The sequence below is a fragment of the Dermacentor andersoni genome, chromosome 3 (genome assembly GCF_023375885.2).
Source record: "Dermacentor andersoni chromosome 3, qqDerAnde1_hic_scaffold, whole genome shotgun sequence".
NCBI lineage: Eukaryota > Metazoa > Arthropoda > Arachnida > Ixodida > Ixodidae > Dermacentor > Dermacentor andersoni.
The window spans coordinates 175,287,236-175,312,037 of record NC_092816.1 but is presented as its reverse complement, the minus strand read 5'-3'; the positions used below and the strand labels follow the sequence as shown (position 1 = coordinate 175,312,037).

Here is a 24,802-nt window from a genome sequence, read left to right as displayed (position 1 = left end):
CAAAAAATCGACAAAAAGAAAACGCGCAGACAGGAACGGAACAGGCGTTAACTTCCGAATAACCTTCAGTGTCAGATGTTCTGAACCTATACAGCAAAACAGATAAAGGAAATGAAGGAACATGACTAATCACCTAATTGTTCCAACACGTTTGCGTTACTAAGCGCTTGGTAACAGCTTCCCTCCAGAAAGCTTAATTCTTTGCCAGAAAACGAAAGAGACGGTGAGCTGACGCACTCACAATCATCACCATTCATTACAGCAGCTTCCAAAGTGTCGGGGGTGCAGCAATGTCTGTATGTGAACAAGACTGCAATGTTGTCAAGTTACAGAGCACAGCCAGAGTCACGGCAGTGTCCCTGTCCACCCTTCATCACGTTCCTCCTGTACTTCTTTAACCGCTCACTTCGGCATCGCTCCGTCCGTCAGGCCTACGTTCGTTCTGCCACACGATAGCGGTATCCGATACACAGTACCTTCGGCACATGCGATGAATATTCTTCTTGTGCTTCCCGCGATCTCCATCGCCGAATTCTATTGATGTCAAAGCATCAAATGGACCATTGGACTATAAAGCCGGCGTCTGTAGCAGCAAAACGGCACTTAAATTGTGATTGGCTGCGACGCCACACCACCTGCGTGCCTCGATCAGGCAGAGCGGGCGCAAGGGAAAACCTCATACAATGCTGACACGCCAGGTAGTGCGTGAGGGGAGAAGGTATCGCCGTGAAGCCAAGTCACAATCGCTCTCGGAAGCCTGTGTTATACCCATGTAACGCTGCACGTGTAATGTCATTCGCGGCCAATAGCCGCGTTTACATGAATGGGACACTGGCGCATCGAAGTTCAAAGCGCACTTAAGAAAGGAGATGCGACGCCGTTTACATGTAGCGCACGAATGCTCCCGAGAACGCCGCGCCAGACGCGTGAGTCGATTCGCGCCCGCAGATCTACCCTCGCCTGACGCATTAATGCGATGCACCTTCCTAGCGCATTACCGCTGTTTACATGAATGTGATGCGCTAGAAATGTGATGCGATTCGCCACTGTCGCATTCGTGTAAACGCGGCTTACGACATTCACGGCTAATGGCATTCGCGCTTTAAATGTGTTTTTCGAACTCTTGCAAGCGCGACTTGTGTAATCTCGACGCGATGGGCTTGGCAAAAGATTACCAAATCGATAAGTTAGAACGAAATACAATCAGAGTAAAGGTTTTCATAATTGCTGTTATGAACTTTTTTATAATTTTATGACGTACAGCACGATAGTTGAAGTAGTTTGTGCAGCTATATTCTTGTTCCCAGTCTCCGATTGGACGCTAGCACCTCTTGTCGGCCATGTTTATAAACGTTTGTCAACTTTTCTTTTTCATTTCTGAATATTGGTTTCAAGGTAGTGCCGCGCTGAAGCCTATCCGCCAACGACGCAAGCCAAATCCGCAGCTTCGTCAGCTGAGAATAGGAAGGAAAAGCGCACTGAACCCACGAGAAGACGCGGGCGCTGCTGACGTGTGGGAAGACCACCTCAGCGATTTGTGCAGGGCGAAGCGCAACCTGAATATATACATGTCGATAGCATACCGAGTAACTGCGAGCGCATGGTGCCGATAAACATCGCCATCAATTGCGAATGCCATTTTGTATAATCGTGTAGACAGGGAACTCAAGATTGCAGTGACATTCGGTATGAATGTCATTTATTGTGAATGACCTGACAGGTGCTGTGTGACAGGAGTATTATCCTCGTTGTCTTCTTTCGCGCAAGCTTCTGCCAGCGTTTTAACTTCGCCTCAGTAATCCCAATAATGAAATGAATCTATAGAGAACAGAATAAATTCGAAAGAAAAAAACGTTTGCCGTTATGAGTTTCGAACCTACGACCCCACGCTCAGAAGCGCAGTGACTGAGCTACTGGGTTCCAACCAGCGCCTCCTAGATAGCAGGCCTCTGCACTCTGCTTGATGACATCACGCTACACGGAGCGAAATTGCTGTTGCTAAACCCGGCGGGGCGAAAGCGGTGACGTCAATATCACTGCGGCTTAAGGTTGTTTCAAATGGCACGATTGTAGCGAAAAAACGTTGTTCTGCCGCGCACGTCGCAGAGCTATTTTCGCTGATAGATAGATTTCATATGCTTTTAAGGCAGCGTGATTTCCATCACAGCGATGCGCAAGGTTGTCCCCGGCTCACGAAGTATCCATGCCTGCATCGTTAAACAAACATAACATTGCAACTAGTCAAATATTAGAATTTTCCTATTAGAATTCGATAATAGAAGAAATACACCATTTTCCAACCTTTAAAAGCGTTGAGACTTTGCGACCACTTCCAGATGCAGTGAGTGAGACGCTGCACAACACAGCAAATGTGAGCGTACGGCTTGGGCGGCGTCGGTGGAGTGGTTTCTTTTAGTACACTCTAGTTTCGTTGCTACTATGAAAGCCACAACTTTTTTCCTGGTTGAGTATTTGGTTTTGCAGAAGTACTAGCTACTATTGAGTGTGCATGTATAAGCAGCTGACACAATTTGTAGCGATGAAGAGGTTGCCGACGGTGGTGGTCAAGTGATTACCTCCCTCATGTGGAAGCGCCATCCTTCTACCGACCTGGATAGCGTGCAGCTTCTCCTTTTAAACGAATTGTGTAAGGAGAAGAAAAAAATGGTTGTGAAGTTCCTAAGCCGCAGGTGCTGGTGGATACGCTCTATTCAAACATAACTAAAACTGGCACGCGACATTGCTCCCCAGAGCTACCAACGTGCGGTAAAACAGGAAAGCGCCTATTTTGACGGCGCTTTGTTTCGTCACACATTGCCCCTCGAACATCGCGCTGATCGCTGCGACTCCGCGTCGGCGCGACCAACTTAGAATCCAGTCGCGGAGAGCCCGCGACGTTGCGGCGGTCGCTGAGCGTCAGAATTCGCTGTGTCGCTGAGTCAAAATCGCGTCATCTGAAGCAGCCTTTACTCGGGAGCCTGTCCTTTAGATTCTATGGCAATCGGGCAAGGTAGCCCGACTTTATCCATCGAAGAACATTTCGATCGATGACGTAACGCTACTTTGCATGACGAACCTTGCGTGCTACCTTGCAACGCATAGTATGACCTGACGGATCACGGAGATTAACCGGCCAGCAGAGAGAACAATGGTCGTCAACACGGTGAAGGGGCTCCCGTTCGGGCACGACCGGAAGATCTGTACTTCAAGATCACTGGATGGCATTGCTGCTTACCCTGTAATGGTGTAGTTGCTCTATCAGTTGCCCTAGGAGCGACCCGCACAGGCAATTAAATTATGGGGTTTTACGTGCCAAAACCACTTTCTGATTATGAGACACGCCGTAGTGGAGGACTCCGGAAATTTTTACCACCTGGGGTTCTGTAACGTGCACCTAAATCCAAGTGCACGGGTGTTTTCGCATTTCGCCCCCATCGAAATGCGACCGCCGTGGCCGGGATTCCATCCCGCGACCTCATCCTCAGCAGCCCAACACCATAGCCACTGAGCAACCACGGCGGGTTCACACAGGCAATGACGTGTCCTCTGGTAGCAACGCGCTGAATAAGGGCAGCGGCGACTACAACACCGTTAGCGTCCGTGTGAACTTCTGTGGGAGCTGCACGGTCTGAGCGTCAGAGAATGGGATGAAACGTCAGAAGAAACTCCAGCTCAAGAAACTGGCCTCGCATTCACGATTCAATTCAAAGGGCACACCCTTCTGAAGGAGGCATGTCACCGGATACGCGACTTTGGAAAATCCACGAATAAACCAGCGGAAGTGCGAGCTAAGGCCCAGGAAACTGCGTAGCTGTTCTGCTAAGTGCGGTTGTTCGAAAGCTTCAACAGCATAAGTCTTCGCAGGATCGGGTCATATGCCTTCCTTACCCTCTAGACGGCCCAGAAACAGTGTTTGGCGCTCTCCAAAAAATGCCATTTTATTCCGTCGCATTTCTTCCTAGATACCAAAAATGGCATTTCTTCCAGTTGAGCCGTCTAGCACAAGATCGTGACGTGCGCTGTGCCCATTGGACTTGCACCAGAAAATCACTACATCAACTAGAAAGCACATACACAATTTTCCCTTCAAACTACGCCTTATGCTGTCCATGAAGCGCTCTAAAGTTGCAGGCGCATTTACAGAGATTGAACGGCATCATATTAAATTGAAAAAGTCCTGCTGATACTACTAATGCCATTTTCTCTCTGTCTGCCTTACGAATAGGAAATCGCCAGTTCCCCGAGCTGAAGTCGACAGACGGGAACAACGATGCTGATGAAAGGCACTCGATAGCACCATAAATACGTGGAAGAGGATACACGTTCTCTTTAGTGATGGTGCTGTGACGCGGGTCGTCAATAATAAGTTGCCTTGTACCATTTTTATTTTCAGCGAGAATCACTGCACCTGCCCACGGGCTACATGACCCGTGCGTTACACGATTATTGAGCATTTCGTGAACTTGGTGGGTGATCACCTTGCTTTCCTATGGTGCGATTCTGTACTGCTTATTTCCCAAATGTTAGGCAGATCCCGTGCGTGTACGATAGGGTGTATGTGGAGGATAAGATGGTGGCCCCTCTTGGTGTGAAAAGTCAGAGTCGGGCATGTTTTAGCGGAATATTACCCACTTCATGACGCTGCTTCGTTCTTAGCGACTTGTGCACCATAGTCAGCATGAAGAAGCTCGCTGCACGGCATGCATTAGCGAAATGTCGTTCAGCCATATAGAGGGGTTGACTGTACTCCGCATATTTCTCAATCAGCTGATCCATGACATTAACGCAATAGATTGTGGAATATCTCCTCTGAAGTCAAATATTGTACTCATTCTACTTGAAATTATCTTGGTGGGTAATAATACAATGATCAAAGCACGGTAATGGGCCTGTTGTTTTTTCAATTCATTAACGTTTCGCTTCTTATAGAATAGTATAATGTTGGCATTGTTCCAGCTTTCTGCTACACTTCAAGTTGTGAGGCATCAGGTATAGAACTTTTCATCGGTCTAGAAGTGAAGGGCGCGCTAGGACCCCTTCCTCCTCTGGATTGCACAAGCCCGAGCGACACTACTTCAATGTATGGCCGTGGCGTGCTACGTAACAATTTGGAGGTGTTTTCATTAGCTTATTCTCCGAAAAATCTACGATATTTCAGTTTATACAAGGTCATCGGGGAACCACTGTGCAGTATACGCCAGTAGTCTATATGGTTGCATAGGGGCCGCATTTTTTTTTAAATATTGGTTGTGAATATCGGTTGCGAATCTAAAGGAACTAAATATTAAACATGGCAAGTTTCGGGAATCCTTATTCAGCCAACGCGGCCCAAATTCAAAAGCATTCTTTGGAATCCCTGACGTCATGCTGACGTACCGGCACTGGGGTTTCCGCGCGAAATTCAAATACTGCTAATTGGACCTTCATTTTCTCATCTAATAATCAAACTATTTTTTTGAAATGACTGCCTGCACGGATCTCAAACAATGCTTCAATAGTCTAAACTGGTTTATCGTTTCGCTTTAATGTCCATTTAATGTTTAATTTCTTCGTAATGAACCTGCAACCAAACAAAATTCAAGCATGCTGAACCACAACCCAACTACTATTGGTTTGGGTTCAACATCCTTACTAACGTAGTGTACTTTGTGTCCTTGAAAATGAACACTGAAAAACTAGAAACTGTTCAACCTAAGGCTGTTAGGTTTATTTGCAAGAAATATGAGGAGCACGGATTCACCAAATGACGTACTGCACGTTTGTGGCCTTCGGACATGCCAAAGTAGAGCTATGAAGCCTGCATAATATTTATAGTTAAACTTCTTTATGATGCTTTTAAAATGGACCAGTCTTGACATGTTGTCCGTTAAAAAATGGACTGAAGAGAGTGTTTCAATTTTCTCATTTCATCGCCCTGTTTATTTTAAGGATTTCCTATATAAATTAAATTGCTACAGGACGTGGTTGCTTTGGCAAAATAGTCGCTTTCAAAATAGCCGACATTATGAAGGGCAAGAAGGAGCATTTGTAGTTGTTTAGATTTCGACAATATCATCCACTCTGCTTATTGCTCATTGGCCACATTGTGGACCATCTGCGTGAACAAAGAATAATTCTAATAGGGAAATACATTACCAATAGGTCTCAGTGATCCATTAGGCAAATATGGAAGCAATGCATTACCAATAAGCAAATATAGTTTCAATAGGAAAATGCTGAACCAATAGGTAACTACAGTTACAACACGCAAATGCACAACCAAGTAGACCTATATGTTTCCCATATGCAAATGCAAAATCAATAGACAAATAGCTGTCAACCCATCAAGCTATTGGTTTTTCAATTGGGAAGTTTTCCTTGGATAAAGCTCTTCAATCTGAACCAACTGTTAAAAGTCTATACGTGCAATATAATGAGCAAGGTCCATTTTTTTGCAGCAGACTTCCCTCTACACGACAAGTGAAATATATCTCCTCTAATCGCTTCGAATTCATTGTGAATAGCAGTAAATATGTCGCAAAAGACATTTTCTGCCAGCGGAAGCGCTGAGTAGTTCGAAGCACCTCGCAAAAAGCCGCGTTTTGCATGTAATAAGCAGTGCAAACACGGATGACACAATGTAAATATGAAGGCACTGCTACTTCAAGCAGCAACAGCTCTCCTTGTTAGCGGGAAAAGAATTTAAATTACCGACACGCTGTATCAATGTACCAGGAACAAAATACAAGTTGCATTTTCAAGAATTTTTGGCAAGCATGATACGCATAAGCTTTTCTGCAAGGGTAAAGACAAATATCACTATATCTAGGGGATGAGCAAAACGTGAACAAGGTGAATGCAGGAGCCAACGTTTCGACAAGTGGACTTGTCTTTTTCAGGACTTGCCTTGAAGAAGACAAGTCCACTTGTTGAAACGTTGGCTCCTGCATTCACCTTGTTCACGCTTTGCTCATCGTCTTGAATTTTCATCTCCCGCATTCCCCGTCTTTTGTCTGTATATCTAGGGGAATATTTTTCAATACGCATTCACAATTCTGAACGTTTTCCAGGTTACACTCATTAAAATCTCAGGGTATGGAGAGAAACCTTATAGAGACTTCGCTACAAATAGGTATACTCATCTAATTTTAAATCATGTGGAATCGATTGTGTGGAGCAATGCACTTTTGAGAGTAATAAAATTCTCTTGAAGCTTCCTATTCCCCCTCGCACATTAAGACGTGAACGGCACGTCAAAAGGCTGAAGTGGACATTTCACTTGAGTACATGCTTGATTTCATATGTGGACAATTTGACAGCAACGCTGTAACCATGCGAAGACGATTTCTGCTCTTAATGCAGTTTTTCACCGCGTTCCCTGCTTCTGTGTGCCCCCTCCGGCAGTCCAGGATGCATCGTCTATTCCGTAGCAACGGTTACAAGATTCATCTTGCCCGTGCCTGGTGTGCCTTATCTTCTCTACTGAAGATAGCCTTGTCCCTGCCGTCGCCGATTTCAACTTCTCTTCGCTCGATTACGTAATCACGGTCTGTCCCATCCTGCTGGTACCCAACGCAGTGACGTCCCTGTCTGCTACTAAAAGAGCCTCACCGCAGGCCAATTTTTCAGTGGGCAAGGTTACAGCAACGCCGTAATCATGCTGAGAGGAATTCGACTCTTTGTGTAGGTATGCCACTTTCATAATGCTTACTGCATTCGATCTGACGACCCTTTCTTGTTGCTGCTGCCGCCCCCACAATGCTGCAGCTCCTTGTTTGCGTAGACTTCAGCGAAGCTTGTGCATCCTCTTAGTAGCATTTCGTTGACTGGTGACGTTCAGACGAACCCGGGCCCTCCAAAAAGAACCCTGAAGCTAACACAGGGCTAAACACATGGTCCGAATCCGCCCCTACCGTCGATAGCTCGCCAGCGGCGGCTACTGGCCCACACAATTTAGAACAATCCAATCGCAACGTTTGTGATATGATTTCGCAGGTACTTGCGCGCCCGAACCCAATTGCGCAAGATATTGAGGATCATGAGACGTCCGTTGACTCTCATTTCGAAACTTTTGAAAGCCGCCTAGCTACTCTCGAATCTTGATTCCCGGTCTGTAACTCTGTCTGATCAGCTGCAAGATAATATTCAGGCATTCGCAGCGACACTGAACGAGCTTGTCACGCAGAATGGTGAACTCGAAGCTTGTCTCTGTCAACACAACTTCGAGTCTGTTTCTTCATTTCTTGAAGACATAGACAAATGCAGGACAGCAGCGGATAACGCCCCTGCGGTCACTGAGCTGTGGCGAAAATACAGGCAGGGGTAGCTTCGCTTTCGACAACTGCGACATGGCTACTTTCCAAGAATGGGGAATTAGAAAGCAGGTCCCGTTGAAACAATATAATTCTGCACGGTTTTGATGAAACGACCGGCGAAACTCGAGAAACGTTTATAGCTAATGCTTCGCAGCTATTTTCAGAGATACTGATGATGCAATGTCCGTCAATTAAGCGGTGTCACAGGCTTGGTTGGCTTCGCGAAGGCCACCGGTGCCCGGTCTTAACGAAGATCCTAGATTTCCGTGGTCAGTTTTCGTTCTTCAAAAATTTCGCTAAAGTACAAAATTTACTCAGTTTTACTCGCAGGAAGTCTGTGCAGCAAAATTCTTTTTTTAAATTTTACTTGTTTCGTGCGCCTACGACTCTTGTCAGCTGGTAGCAACTGTACATTAGCTATGTGAGTTCCTATTTTTAACATTGTTTTCTAAATGTAACAAGCAATTTTGCCACAGAAACTTCTTAAAAGCCACATGAAGGTACGTAAGGAAATTTCATTGACATCATGCCATTTTACGCGCGTTTCTTGGTGGAATACTGATCACTGACAATGAGCAAAGAAAAGAATCAGAAGGGTTTGCGTGCGAGCTAGTTGGTACGGATCATTCATATTTAAAACAGCGCCAAGAAACACGGACAAGGGAGGACACAGGAGGAGCGCTGACTGCCAACAACACCTTTATTGCAGCCTGCGCAAATATATACAGTTTGCAACAGGCATAAAGAGAGTGAAGAAAGAAGACTCGCCTTCCCCTCCCCTTCTTTCACTCTCTTTATGCCTGTTGCAAACTGTATATATTTGCGCAGGCTCCAATAAAGGTGTTGTTGGCAGTCAGCGCTCCTCCTGTGTCCTCCCTTGTCCGTGTTTTTTGGCGCTGTTTTAAATATGAAAGAAAAGAATATTATAGCGAAATACACAAGGTTTCTTAACTTTGTGACGCGAAGAGATGCAGATGACAAATGTTCATATTGGTAAATCTGACGGTATATAGACATATATATCGACTTTATACATGTAAGAGAAAAATTATCAAATATTCTAAATACGCTGATTGCAAAAGTGAACACTCCCGACTGGAATAAGCGTGTTTCCTTTAAAAGCTTCACCAGCACCACTTGAACCAATCGAGTTTCTGAGAAAATGAATCAAGGCAATTATTGGAAGTTAATATGAACAACAGCATTAGGGAAAATATATTATTGTCTGTGTATACTCAGACTGAATAAGGAAGACCGGGAATTCTTAACCAATGTAATCTCCGTGGCTTGTCTGGCGATCTCCTTCAGGGTGTGAACAGGCGAAAGGATGTAGAAACATATAGTTTAATTGAAAGGGTATTTGCTATTCAGATCGTATTTCACTTCTGAATTGACTATTAATAAGTCAGAGCCATTCCACAATGAATGTGCAAGACCAGCGGAGCTGTATATAACTAAAAATAACATAAAATAAAACAACTAATCAACATAACACAAATATGTCAGTTAAGTTTATTTGTATGTACGTCTATCTCGTGACCACAATATTTATTTATTTATTTCCTTAATAATAATTTATTTATTTATTTTCACATTTATTTATTTAGAATACCTCAAAGGCCCCAGTGAAGGGGTTTTACATGAGGGGCGGGCTATTTAAGATGTGTTAAATGTTATAAAATTTTGCGATCGCTATCTTGAAGTCGGCGCTCTTGGAGAGGAGCGCAACGCCAGAGGCAAGCCGATTCCAATCTTGTGATGTTTTAGCAAAAAATGAATAAAGGCGGGCAGTGGTTGGAGCAGATGGCGGGTATGCAGCTTTTCCGTGATTGATGAGATCTGAATGGGAGATGAGCTAGCTTGAAGGCAGGAGTACGCTATGACGTTTGCTAAAACTTGAAGAATAGGTACAGATATGTTATTTAGCGGAGTCATCAAAGACATTCAAGGTTTGCACGACATTTGAGTTCGGTGACACTTGAATGACATGTGTATTCTGAGAAAATGAGTCGGGCTCTGCGGGTCTGTACAGATTCTGGCATTTTATTGAGGTTACTTTAGTGAGGGTCCCAAAGTGCGCATGCGTATTCAAGTTTTGGTCTGATTCGTGTCTGTTAGGCGAGAAGCCGGAGAGAAGGCGATGCTAGGTAAAGGTTACGACGCAGACAACCAAGAACGCGTTTAGCTTCATTAGGAACGTGTGTTATGTGAAGGGACCATGTTAAATCTGACGACAAATTAACTACTACGTATTTGTATCACTTACACATGACATTTTGAAGGTATCAGATTATTTGCTGATGCGAAATATCGCTGGCGATGATACGTAGTGATGTTTTATTCGTTTATAATGACGTGAGCCACTTGTTGCACCAGATTTTGATTTGATGAAAATCAGACTGAAGTGATTGAATGTCACACTGGTTGTTAATTTGACCATATACGACGCAGTCTTCTGCGAAGAGTCTGATGTTAGAAGAAATGTTACTCGGTAAATACTAGGAATAATAATGGGCCTAGGACCATGCGATGAGGCACGCCTGTGATGACAGGACGGTAGGGAGAAGACTTATTACTGACGTGCATGAATTGCTGGCTCTAAGTTAGGAAGTCACAAATTCATTCAAAAACAATCACAGTTGAGGCACGAAAGTTTTAGAGACAGGCGTTTATGGGCAACTTTATCAAATGCTGTCTCGAAGTCCCAAAAAGAAGGGCGTCGACCGGTATCTTTACGTCAGTGTTAGAGGTAATGTCATTGATAAACAGCTAAAGTTCAGTGTCGCAGGAAACACCGTTCTGGAAAACGTCTTGGTATTCATGTTACAAACTTGACTACGTGAGAAGAGATCAAACGTTCCATTACTTTGAAGCAGACACATGTGAAGGATATGGCGCGAAAATTTTTAGACAAGGATGTCGTAGTTTTCTTTGGGATTGGAATGAGTTTACCCACCTACCTATGTCGCGGCACCGCTACAGATAAAGATACTGCTGCAATATATGCGATAAGGTAACACTTGTTACGGTTCTAGTATTCTTCAGTATATTAGCATTGATGCTACCGTACCAGTGAAAGATGTCTGCTTTAATGGATCGATCATTTTGGCAATGCCATTGGTATGTAACGTGATTTCAGGCATATTTGGATGATTCACATGAAAGGCATGAAATCGTTCATTATCAGGTCCAACTGTTACACTGAACAAAAACTCGCATTTTGTACTTGCGCGACCTAGTGTTCTGGGACCAAATTAGTACGTCCGTCTCTCACCAGGATGTTGTATGAAGACGTAGTTCATGATGGGTTGATAGTTTTCCAGAATTTTGGGAGGTTGTTGCGTAACATGCCGGGTAAAGCTAATGAGTAGAATGAGCGCTTGGCTTGAGCTGCTAGAGAATTGAATAACGTTTCTGTGGTTTGAAATGTATCCCAAGTGCATTTAGTACTTATTATCTTTGCGCATCGGAATTGACGCTACATTTTGTTTTTAAGTCGTTTCAGTGAAGCGTTGAACCAAGGGAAGTCTCATCGTACGCTTATTATGATAATGGGGACATGACTTCGGATTAGTTGCTACAGCTTAGCTTCAAGGGGGTGCCAGTTAGTTTTGATAGAACGCAGGACAAGATCGATGACAAATGATTCTTGAAATATTGACAGTACATTATTTATGGCAGCGTAGTTACCTTTATCTAATAATGTTGCTGTTTTCTTTATCTTTGGGGGGTTAAGTAGGTAGCATTTGAATGTTGCGTGAAGAACGTCGTGATCGCTTATAGCAGAGAAATGTGAAATATAAGAGAACTTATCCCGATGAGTTGTGAGTAAACGGTCCAGGATGTTAGAAGAATGATACGATTGTCGGGTCGGCTCAGAGATTAGCTCTCATAATCCAAACGTTAAGCATGAATTGAGGAATCGACTATCACTGTTATTATGATTTTATGCTGATTGACCATGTTATGCCCGGAAACCTCAAGTCACCGAGTAAGATTTACGGAGCGTTATGATATGCTGTCGTAACGGAATGAACAGCGTCGTGGAAATGGCTGACAAAAGTGGCATCTGGGTCCAGTGGGCGGTACCACGCGCTGATTATAATGGGTGGGTCAGAAGTGTGGCAGCATGCGTATCACATTTCTAAGGGGAAGAGAACGTTGACGGCCTACACGTAAGGCTGCTGTGAGCGGCTATCAGCACACCACCGCCACGTTTGTTTAGTTGGTCATGACGGAAGATATGGAAATAAGGTAAACAAGAAGCCAAATCAGTATCTGTGACTGACGAATTCAGCCAAGTGTCGTTTAAGATTATAAGATTACAATCAGTTATTTCGGCTATGTGTAAAATAGAGTCGCGCTTTGGCGAGATAGTTGTGATGTTGGCATAAATTAGTGGTAAATTATTATGCGTAAGGTTTTTGTCAGTAGATCTAGCATCATGCGATAGCTGTCGTGGCTGTACGATGACTTTCCGTTCAATTGGATCCAAAATGTAGGTTGTATTTCCAATTATTACTTTGTTATAAGAAAGCTTGAATGATTCTTGCAGTGTATTTCCGTACTCGGCGAGTTTCTTGCTTGCAAGTCGTTATTTAGTTAGAAACCTGCTGTGATACTGTTGTCAGGGCCCATCAATTGCGCTCTTATTCACAAGATGCGCTGTTTGGATGCGGCCAATCCTGTGAGCGCGCTCGATGTTTCTTGGCTCCAACTTTTGGCCTGGTGGTTGCTGCAATAGACGGCCATAGGCTGTGTGACAACACTGCACACACACACACACACACACACACACACACACACACACACACACACACACACACACACACACACACACATATATATATATATATATATATATATATATATATATATATATAATAGGCATATCATGAAAAGCCAACAACCACTGATGTCAAGGACAACATATGGGAAATAACTTGTGCTTAATAAATGAAATAAAGAAACGATAAATTAATGGAAATGAAAGTGGATGAAAAAACTTGGCGCCGGTGACGAACGGTCCCACAACGTTCGCAATTCGCGTGTGATGCTTGAGCAATTGAGCTACCGTGGCGCCGTTTCCCGATCCACTTTCTTGGGTATTTATGTTTGCTAGTAGAGCCCTGGGAGTCTTAGCGGGCGCCACCACCGATAGCCCTTGGCGGCGGACGTGGAACGTCCTTTCTGCCGCAGGCGTCACGAGAGAGTGATCGTTTGGGTGAAGGCAACTGGTCAATAAGCCCACACATGCTACTGGATGGCATCAATGCTGCCGGATTCCAGACCCTCGTTATGTAATAAACGAGAAGAAAGGGTGTCAACCGAGGGGCCCGATTTTTGTTAGTCATATCATAAGAAGCCAACAAACACTGACGCCAAGGACAACATAGGGCAAAGAACTTGTGCCTATTAAATGAAATAAAGAAAAAATAAATTAATGTAAATGAAAGGTTGTGGGATCGTTCCCCACCGACGGCAAGGTGTTTTTTCAGCTACTGTTAGCTGTCTTCTAGCGCCTCGATTGTCAAAGTCAGAGTCATGGTCGTAGTTTGGCTGACACAGCACAGTGAAGTGTGAAAGCGAGCTGTAGCACCAAATGATGGTTTGCGAAATCTGTCTCGAAGACACTTCAAAAGGCGGTGCACGCGGTCATCGCATAAACACTTCCCAGATGTGTTTTTCGGCACGTGACGCCCCGAGCGATTAGCTAATCGATGTTTACATTAATTAATATTACCCATAGCAATAGAACCTTTCTGTAATATTCTCAATGTTGTTGTCGCTGTCAATACTTCACCTAAACTGCGAACCTTTACAGCAAAACTTTTGTTGTCTACCTCCACCGCATGGCCCCTTGATAGAAGGCCTGTCCACTCTACCTAATGACGTCATGCTACATGCACCGAAAGTTTCATGGCCATAGTTGTCCTGATGAAAGCTGGGACGTCGAAGTGAGCACGGCGTATTCAGGGGATTAGGTTAGATTAGATTCACATTATATTCTATGGCACTCGGCCATGTTAGCCTGCCGTCATGGATCGAAGTGCACTGGCCGTGTGCTGTATAGGAAGCCAATTGACTCTTTCCATTTATTGTTTCAATGCAAAAACAACAAATGTCCCGTTGAGCGAAGAAGACGCCGACTGTCGGCTGGACAAGCGAAACGGGGCACCTGAATTCCCATTGGATGTGACGCCATATCACAAGCGCGCCTCGCGGAGCCAAACGGGCGAATGTGAACACCAGCTGCTGCGACAGAGCGCCATGGACGTGTTGCTTGAGGGGAGAGAAAATCGCCGTGACACCATGTCATCCTCGCTCTCAGAAGCCTGCATTATACGCGTTCCCTTTCCGCCCAAGCTCTGGCCTGCATTCTAAAGTGCGCATGGGTAAGGCCAAATCAAGTAGCGCCAAGTTAACGCCTCACAGATAGCAGGTCTATGCACTCTGCCTTATGAGGTCATGCTATTTGGACCGAAATTGTCAATTCCATGCGCACCGTGCCAAAAGCTGCGATGTCAACATCACCGCGGCTTACTCGGGATGTCCCCATTTGACTCTATGAAAGTCGGGCAAGGTAGCATAACGTCACGGACCAAAGTGCACTGGCTGTGTGCTATCTAGGTCAAGCGTCTCAACGTACTCGCTTGCCTGCGAGAAGTTAATGACTCGAAGAACCGCTCAGCGGCATTCAATTCGAGAATGCTTCTTTCGCGTTCCCACTTCATAAGGAGCGCTTAGCTGTCCTCGGATTTCCTTTTATTTCTGCAAGTAAGCAAGAAATATTTCTCGACTTTTTAGCAGTGTAATAATTATAATTTCTATGGGGGAACCCAAGTAGCACATATGGAATGTCTATCCTTATCGTGTGACCAATATTTCACTGATATCTTCGCAAAACCCATACAAAATCATTTCAGCGTGGTTCTGCAGGCGATTTCATACGATTTATTTTCCAAATTCGGAAAGTGTTGGCACCATATCTAAACTCTTAATTTCACATTAAACACCCCGTGGTGGGTCGAAAATTCATTAAGTTGGCTCTAAAAAAGACGTGAATAACTGTAGACCCATTTTACTTACGTTCGTACCATGTAAATATTAGAACACATTTTATATAAAGAGATAATCACACATTTATTGACAAACAACGTACTGGCTTCACAACAACATGACTTCCTTAACGGTCCATCTTGCACAACACAACTGATTGAATTTTATCATGACCTTTATCTCATATCGACAGCCGCGGACAAATTGATTGCCTTTACCTGGACTTTCAAAAGGCATTTCATACTGTTTCACACCCTTTGCCTTCAGGAAAACTAGCATAACTAAATATTGACCATACAATTCTAGTTTCGATCATGCACTATCTATCGTTCCACCGACAGTCGGTAGTATTAAATGGCAGGAAATGCACTTTCGTAGATACCACATAGGGTGTCCCACAGCACTGAGGTTTCGGGCCACTTTTGTTTTTATTATGTATAAATGGCATTTGTTCAGGAAATTAATTCAGGTATACGGTTGTTTGCGAATGACTGTGTCTTTGTGATGACCCACTTATGGGGGCCAAGGTTCGCGTACTCAATGTTTTAACGGTTCTCTTAGGCGGAGCCTCCGAGAACCCAATTGAGGACAAAGCCGTTGGTTTGAACACACACACAAAGACTTTTAATCAAACTAGAAAAGGCTTAAGATAAATAGAAGAAAATAGAAAACACGCCTAAAATAAACACTCACGAAGACATTGCGGCAACGAACACATATAGGGCTTGCATGTGGTTAACGAGTGCGCGAGTCCGGGCTTGCCCCGAGGGCGGGGACGCGTCACAGTCTCGACGCGGCGACGCGGCGACAAGCTGGCGAAAGCAGTGATGCCGGTCTCACCCTAGGTCGCGGTGTAAGCTGACCGACCGGGCGACCGGAGCGCGCCAGCTCTGGCTAGGCGAGGTAAAGTGGGCGGCTTGGTGGCAGGAGTGGACGGCGGCGGCGTTCTGGCCGGGCGGCTGGATGTAGAGCTCGGGCCCGTAGCCCGACTGCTCCTCTCTCGCCCACGGCGCGGAAGCTCGAACGCCGGCCTCGGGCAGCAGGCGGCACGACAGACGGGGCGGCGTTCTGGCCGGGCAGCTGGCGTAGAACTCGGGCCCGTAGCCCGACTGTTCTCGTCCTGCCCACTGGCGCAGAAGCTCACCGGCGTTGAGGAGCTGACAGCACGCTCGGGTAGACGGGCGACGCACAGGAACAGGTTGGCAGGAGGCCCCGGGCGGGTGAAGTCCTGGTGGGCTCGGGTCCGGAACCCGACGGCCCGTCTTCAACGCCCGCTCCGGTGGTTGACCTCCTCCTGCCGTCGCTTCCTGGGACTCTCCTGGCGTCTCCCCGGCGTCTCCCTGCGTGTCCTTTTGCGTGTCCCCCCGTTCTGCCGGCGCACCACGCTTTTTCTTTTGGTCTGGCCGATTTGGCATTTTCGGATTGGCTGCCCGACGCTCCGTGGTCTTTCTTGATTTGTGAGGCTTTTCTTGTTTTAGTTGTCTTTCATGCGCCGCGCGTTCTTGTGCCGGACGCTCTTCGTCGTCGTTGTTTTCCTTCTTCCACCTCGGCGCGCGTGCACTCAGTGTCGTCTGCTCTTGACCGTCGCGATCACCGCACCATGTCGCGCACCACACATCACAGTCTTATATAGCAAAATTAGAAAAGAAGATGACGGTGCCCTTTTACAAAGTGACTTGTCATGTGTTCTAGTATGGTGTTCAAGATGGAGAATGAACTTAAATACTAAAACATCCGTTAATGATGCTTTTACACGTAAAAAACGCAGGCTAATCCCTAAGTACGTCATCAGCAATAGCACAGTGAGGCAAAATTTATGCTATAAATATTTAGGTGCGATTGTTCATGGAATGCTCACGTTGATACAGTGGTTACTAAGGGCGCCAGGATCTTAAATTTTATACAGCGATATCTGAGACACGCACCGCCTTGTTTGAAATCAACCGCTTACCTAACATACGTTCAACCAATGCTCGAATATGCTTGTGCCGTGCGGGACCCTTGGCAAAAACCACTAAGTGATAAACTGGAAAAATTCCAGAACAGAGCATCAAGGTTTGTGTTATGCCGGTACTGGAAAACCGATAGCTGTACCAATTAGTAAAATTAAATAGGATGAGAAATTCTTTCCTGTAGTTTTAAAAAAATGCGACTCAAACTTCTCAAACTCAAAGTATTTCATGGTAAAACCATCATTCGAAAGGAAATATACATACACAGGCCTCATTATGTGTCTGCACGTACTGATCATCGTTTCAAGATTCTAGAATACAACGCTGGAACTAATATGTATAATATTTCATTTTCTGGTCCTTCCATTAGTGAATGGAACCGCCTATCAAGTCCACAAGTATGCTGTGCCAAGGAAGATGTGTCTTTCTTTCTCTAAATTGTACCCCCTGCTATAGAGCCTTAGGGCTAAGAGGACTAATTATTGAATAAAGAATAAGGAAAAAAAAGGAAGTAGCAGTGGGAATGCATTTTATGTATGAAATGCCTCATTACTACAATTATGACTGCAAAATATTGAAGGTGCTCCTAGGCGTATTATGTCGAATGCAGTTATAATATTTCATTAGCACAAGGTCTCCCATACTCATTATTTCTTGTGCCATTTGAGAAGTAAGTATATCGTAGCGAAACTTAGGACCTGTTTCAATATGTCTGCAATAATGAGGCATATTTGTAACTCTCCCAATCTGCTTTGCAAATTAGTTTGGCTAATGATATTTGTCTGCTATGTGTTCTCAGAATTCGAGATATGCTATTGACGCAAAACATCAGAATACGGAGTGAAAAGTCCAGAGGTGCCCCTGCTTATATGAATAGGCTCGTTTAGTTCTTGCACCGGAGGTACTGCTGCAGTGCTCGGCTTAAGATATAATAACTGTATTTTTAATTTCATTTAGGTCCTTTACTTAAGGACGCCAAGCACAAATGTTATGTCAGCGTGGACGGTTAAATTACGAATACAATAACACTGCAGGGCGAACACCGCAGTAAAACGCTTAATTTAGGGAAAATGTAATCCGAAGTGTCCCGAGTGCTCTAGCACAGCTCCATTTACCGGGCACGAGCAAACAGGTGGGACGTTGCATACGCCGTCACCACCCTGTACCGCCATTAGTAAAGTCGGTGAGTTAGACATCGTCCAGCAGCCGGCACTGCGGCTTCTCGCGTAAAGCGCGACAGCTCGACCAGAAGCTTAGCAAAGGCGCAGCTGACAGCATCTGAAGTCATAACTTTTCATCTGCTTGCAGAAATTTCCCTTGTGGCCGGGGAGACCGCACGGCAGAGCAACCAGCAAAATGACTGCAACCAGTGCATCCACTTCAATCCAAACTCGCTCTTGCTGCTGGCTTTCCTCTTTGACAGCAAGGAATGCTTGCAAGAGTCAGCCTACGCTTTCTCTTATCTCACACGGGGTACAAGGTATCCGAGATCGTGCGCGCTCAATTTGTGAGACCGTCGAGTCACGAAAGCGTTTTCATTTCTAGCTATCCCATGGCACCACAGCATTTACCGCTGGCGTTACGAAATGCAATTATATTGCCGATGACAGCATAATAAAAGTAGATCTAGTATCCTCTGGTAAAATCTGGCCTCATGCAGATTCGAGATTACTTTTCACGGGCGTACAATTGTATTTATTCAGACAACAATGAACGCTTGCCGCTATTTGTTTCCAGATGTCGCATCCGCGTGCGGAGCGTCAGGGGAATTCAACAGGAGAGCGCGAGGGGCGCGTGACCGAGTGAAAAAAAAACTTTTTGCTATGCGCCCCATTGTTATCACCAATAACGTCAATGAGTTCTTGTTTCCTAGAATTCACCTCTTAGGTCAGCTCTCCGCTTCCGCATATCATTTCATATATTAAACATCGAAGGCCCCAGTTGAGGCATTACATGAGGGATGTGTTTTACCTACAGTGAAAGTTACTCCAGTTCTGCCTTGAATTCATGTGAATCGGAGTGCTGCAAGGCAATTGCAGGTGAATGGTTCCAGTCCCGTGCTATTGTCACAAAAAAAGGAGTGAAGATGAGTAGTGGTTTGCTCTCGGGGAGGGTAAACCGTTCTGGGATAGATTGTACGGCTGGGCAAGTGAGGAACTGGCAAGATAGCTGGAACTTCGAAGGGAGCATTACAAAATTTGTGGTAAAGGCATGGTCTAGATATGCGACGTCGCAATTCAAGGTTGGTAAGCCGACCACGAGCCTTGAGCTCGGAAACACTGGAATGGTAAGAATACACAGAGTAAATAAAAGGAGCTGCGCGATTTTTGACAAGTCAAGAATATTAGACATGTTAGATTGATGAGGATCCCAGACAATGCATGCGTATTCTAACTTTGGCCGAACAAATGCAAGAGAAGCTATTATGGGGGAGCGACTGTCAAGTGCCCACGAAGAAAGCCCAAAGCGCGATTCTCGCATTTAGCTATGTTTGTAACGTGAGTTGACCAGGAGAGATTGCTTGAAAATATTGAGTCAAGATATTTATAAGATTCAATGGATGGTACTGCGGAGCTGGAAATGATACATTGGGCCGGATGGTAATGCGGCCTGCGGTGGAAAGATAATAATGAAAGTTTCTTTATATTTAAGGACATTACCATGTGCTACACCAGGACTCAATAAGGCTGAAGTGGATTTAAAGAGTATTAATATCTGCGCTGTTTCTAATGGAACGATATACGACGCAGTCATCTGCGACCAGTGCACCCTCGCCAACATACCCTGCCTCCCACAGCACGTAACTCTGTTATGAACTACTGGCTACGAATCTCTGAGCGGGAGCCAATGGACCACGTTCTTGCGCGAGTTTATACCATCCCGGCCCCGTGCAACGGAGAGGAAACTGGCGACCGCATGGAACCCATACATCTTACATAAGATCCCTTCCTCATAAAACCCTAACTGGGGATGAAAAATGTGTTTGGCTGAAACGGCAACCAAACACTTCACATAAGCCTCTATTAAAACATACAACCCACCTTGTACTGCCACAAGTGTCCGGACTGTGGAGAGTATGCCTCGCTGTATGACACCACATGGGCTTGCCCCAACACTCCCACCCTTCTGCTAATCTCAAACGGAACCACTGAACAGTGAGAGGCCAAGCTTTCCACTTCGAACCCGCGTCACAAGCAACAGCTGGTGTGGTAGGCCCGACGGGCGAAGCTTGTCATAGGACTGCTTGACTGATGAGTCCACCTCGCTGGCGCAACGCAGAAGCAAGGAGAAGCAGAAGCTCTCGACACAAGCGTTTTTTTTTTATTTCCTGGAATAAATATTTTATCCTCTTCCTCTACGGATCGAATAGAACTTAAGTAGCATTTTCTTACGTCTAATAATGAATTGTAATTATGTTATAACAAGAAAGCCTTAAGTGGCACGTCCCAATGGATAATACCCGAAAAAATGTAACATCAGGAATTGCTCATACCGCCGTAAGCAAGTAAAGATTCAATGGCTGAATATGCAGCATGAAACGAAAGTAAGAAAGAGCGAAAGAAGGAACGAAAAAAAAAGCATGAACGAAAGAACAAAGAAAGAGAGAACAAAGAAAGAATGACAGAAACAAAGAGAAAAAAATAGAAAATGAAAGTAAGAATGCAAGAATGTTCAGATAGTTCATTCGCTGCTCGCATGTGTCGTTGAGGAGTTCGACCTACACCACCATACGTTTGCTTCAAACTAAGGCTCGTTATGTGTTGCATCAAATCTGGCGCCTCCGACAGCATAACTTAATGTATTACCAAGTGCGCGGCAGGCCTTCGCCTTCAGGTGTTACAGGGTGGCTGTGATGGATGTTCAGGAATGTCACATGCTGCAGATTTTGATTATAGTTGGTAGAATAATAGTTACAGAAATATAATCAGGAATTCTTAAGTAATTGGACAAGTACCTAGAATGTCGCAGTTGAGTCTCATTTTGTCCCGCATGTACATCAGTTTTCACCTACTAAAGCTGTATTATTGGTGACATTGTGACACTTTAGAAGGATTAGGATACCATTCTATGTTTTTATCTTGAATAACTATTTGTCTTTAGTTACCTTTCAAGAACTCTAGTGCAATTCATGTCAGGGATAAATATAACATGTAATCGTCACATATTCACACAACAGAAAATATCACAGGGATATAAGGCTTGAAGAGTTACGACCGTTGCTGCGCTCCTCGTGTCGCGCATGTGCTGCAATGCGTTACGTTATCTTCTTTATTTGCGTCCACGGGGCGCACATGCTAATGATGGCAGGGGGTTCTAGAAATGGCCGTGAATAAGTTCTCGTGCTGTTGGTGTGCTTGGACGACTGGTCATGCACATCGGTGGTCTTTTATCGCGGATGCTTGGTTTCCACCACACGCGACAGCACAGTTAGGGCACTGAACGTTTAAGAACGTTTTAGTTTGTCTATAATGTAGACAGCAGGTTCCGGAGCAAATAAAGTACATTGAAGCACAGCAATATTAAGAAGACGAATTTACTTATTTGGGCAACTTCTATGGCGAGTCCTGCACTGACAGTGATTGTGCTCTTTTGCATTCACTGCCTGTGAATGGTCTCCAGGTTAACTTAGCCTTCCGATGAGTACACGAACGCAGACATTGTGGTACTCTGCATTTTTCACCAGTCAAGGATACTTTCGGTTATAGTGTAGAGAGAGTGTCAGTCGACGCGCGATGTTGGATCATCTCAGAGCATTGCATGCAGCTACACTTTAACGTCGCACCCCTTCCACGAAACCCGGTAGCAGTCGGATGCGATTCATCCCTGCATGCTAAATCATGCGTTGGAGGTTTTGCCATTCTAATGTCTTCTATCTGCGCTTATTGCGTCGTCTTCGGTTGGAATAAGGCACAAGAACAGATATTCGTAAATCAAGCATTCTAGAGCTATTTTTCGAGGTGACGCTAAATGATTGACATTTACATGCTTAAATGTATTCGGCCTCGCACAGGAAAAAATAAAGGTTCACTTTCATTCTGCATTATTGGTGGATATTTCCCAGAGAGGGATCCAATACAGCATAAGCGGTGTAACAGCTAAAGAGGATGGCTTTTCCTACGAACACAATGCAACAAGCGGAATATGCACAAGTTCGGCATATACATTCTCCCAATAGTCAATTAAACAATGACTTTCATAGGCAAATGAGTCGAAAGTGTTCGCGTATGAAGAATTGCCCGGAAAATACAGAACACAAAAGCACAATACACATGTAGATCTATGCCTCCATTCACAAATATTGGTCTCCAGAAATGCAGCTTCTTACAAGGCTACATTGTTGTCCGTAAACAGCATTCATGTAAATCTCTGGTGGTGAGGTTGTGAATGTCGAAAATCATATTCCTACCCTATAGATACAGATGAACACCAGAATAGCACTTGTGGTCGCATCAGTTCAACATTAAACAAATTGGCCAGAGCGCGCCTCACCATCAAGGTCGACGTTAATAGGATAAGTACGGAAGCAACGAAAGTACAAATTGCATTGCGAACTTATTCGGTTCTCTCCAAATAACTTGAAATTTCAATTACGGTCTGTGCCAGTACGGGCAGAGACCGTACCCATTACCTACTCAGTGATCCTTCATCACAGGCAAGAATGCAGGGTGTACCCACCACCTCACGCATAGCTCAACGAAGAAGGAAGTACCACACTCAGAAAACTACAGCGTAACACATACACCCACGGAATGCTCATGCACAGACTCTACCCAACCCTACAAAGATACTACTGCCCAATGTGTGGTGTACCGGACACTTTGGCGCACCTGACTCTCGAGTGTCCATGGCATCTAGGCACAGACGCATCGCCTTCATGGAAAGAGTGTAACGCCGACAACAAAGCCAAAGCCTCATCGAACCGTGGGAGGCTAAGCTCGTCTCCGACGATCTGGAAGAGCAAGGACGCTTCGTCGTCAGGGCCAAAGAGGCAGCGAAGGCGAGAGCGTTCCTGCAATGAGAGCTCCCACCTAGAGCAGAACCGGGGCTTACCCCGGGATACTCTTTCGAAAATAAACGTTTATTGCTCCTCCTCATCCCCCCTCCTCCTGCTCATTCTCCTCCTCCGACAGCTTCGTCACTTCTCTGAAGCTCAATGTGCGCGGTAGTCCGATTCTGCTCTGTTCACTTTCGGATCAACACTCCGCTGATTGTGATGCCCACTTTTTCACTTTCTGTAGCTGAATTGTTCAATTTAGTGTTGCTGAGAATTCGTCATTTATTATCCCTTGCTCTGCTTCTCTACCCTGGAACCTATGAGTGGCTTATACCCACTCTGGAAGGTTGGCCGCGACTGCTCACATACTTAGCATCAATTGCCCAGTTACACACACCCAATGTCCCAAGTTGCCTTTTCAGGCACACACGCAGTGGTAAATTCCCAGTCAGATATATCAAATGCCTCAGGTTGCCTATCTCCAAGTTGTCTACAGAGGCATATAACCGCTTGTAAATACCCAGCGTTTATGTTTGCGTCAAGGACGTGCGTTAGATATGGACATACCAACAATAGTACTATGAAACCCTGATTACGTGAAGCTGTACTTCGCGTCTATGCATGGAGCGTATTTGTGTTCAAAAGCGTAGCTGTGTTTAAAAGAGTTGTGGCGAGAGCTACAGGCACTACATTCAACTTTGTCGAATCCAGAAAGAAGATCGGCACTTTCTTTACGTTTCCACGAAACAAAAAAATCTGTTCAACAGTCAGCATAGTCCCATTCTGCTGCTTCATCCCCCAAAGAAGCGGCAGATTCACTAAATGAGATCGAAAGATGTCTTGAAGCACGCTTTCCTTGACAGTGTCCCAGACCTAGGAGGTTTAAATGTTCCGCATCTGAGTTTGTAAAATTTTCCGTGTCAGGAATTATCCGGTGTCATCTTAACTACACAGCAATCGGCTCCTGGACCAGGCCATATCACGACTGCTATGATTAAATTATTGTTTAACTCTTCCTCAAACGAACTATTGAATATAGTTAACTGTTCACTGCAATATGCATGGAACCCGACCTCTTGGAAAATTGCTAAATTCGTGCTTTTACTTAAAAATCTAAACGTCGGATTTATCCGGGGCAAAATTTGCCCAATTGCCCGTACTACAAATGTAGTCAAAATTGTAGAAAAAATAATCCATGTCTGGCTCAATGACTTCACTTCTCAGGGTATTCTGTGCTCGCGACAAAGGCGATTTAGACCTCATTTCTCCATGTGGTCAGCTCACGTTGATTTAGAAAGCCGCTTTCGCCTCGCAGGACAATGAGGATAAGTATTAGCATTGGTAACTTTAGATATTGCAAACGCATATGCGAGTGTCGAAAATGGAATTTTAATTTCTAGATTAATAAGACGTGCTGTTCGAAATTATTTAGTGGCCCAGATACAAGAGTTCCTTTCGCGTAGAGATTTTTTTTGTGTCAAGAATTGGGTGACATCGGGTAT

General features: G+C 44.8%; 1 long non-coding RNA gene across 1 annotated transcript in view; it reads right to left on the bottom strand.

Annotated features, from left to right (window-relative positions):
* The window catches only part of LOC129382967 (uncharacterized), a 62,207-nt gene extending 41,767 nt beyond the window's left edge, over positions 1-20,440 (bottom strand). Inside the window, exon 1 of the long non-coding RNA XR_008610932.1 lies at positions 20,347-20,440. This is a non-coding gene — a long non-coding RNA (uncharacterized lncRNA). The remainder of the gene's footprint in view (positions 1-20,346) is intronic.
* Between the last annotated feature and the right edge of the window lie 4,362 nt (positions 20,441-24,802).